The sequence below is a fragment of the Myotis brandtii genome, unplaced genomic scaffold (assembly GCF_000412655.1).
Source record: "Myotis brandtii unplaced genomic scaffold, ASM41265v1 scaffold434, whole genome shotgun sequence".
Taxonomy (NCBI): Eukaryota; Metazoa; Chordata; class Mammalia; order Chiroptera; family Vespertilionidae; genus Myotis; species Myotis brandtii.
Window position 1 is genome coordinate 3934763 of NW_005366599.1, and position 524 is coordinate 3935286.

Genomic DNA, 524 nt, shown 5'->3' on the forward strand with positions numbered 1-524 from the left:
ATATGATCATCTTTTTCTTAAAAAAAAAAATATTTTATTGATCTTAGAGAGGAAGGAAGAGGGAGGGAGAAATAGAAACATCAATGATGGGAGAGAATCATTGATGGGCTGCCTCCTGCATGCCCCCTACTGGGGATGGAGCCCACAACCCAGGCATGTGCCCTTGACCGAATGGAAACGGGTGCCCTTCAATCTGCAGTCTGACGCTCTATCCACTGAGCCACACTGGCGAGGGCCATGTTCATCTTTTTTTTTTTTTTTGCCCATCTTTGCATGTTTTTTTTTAAAATTTTGTTTTATTGCTTAAAGTATTACAAAGAATATTACATATGTCTCTCTTTTTTTTCCCCCTTGACAATCCCCTGGCCTCCCCTACCCCCCCAGGGTCTTGTGTCCATTGGTTATGCTTATATGCATGCATACAAGTCCTTTGGTTGATCTCTTACCCCCCCAACCCTCCCCAGCCTTCCTACTGTAGTTTGACAGTCTGTTTAATGCTGCTCTGCCTCTGTATCTATTTTTGT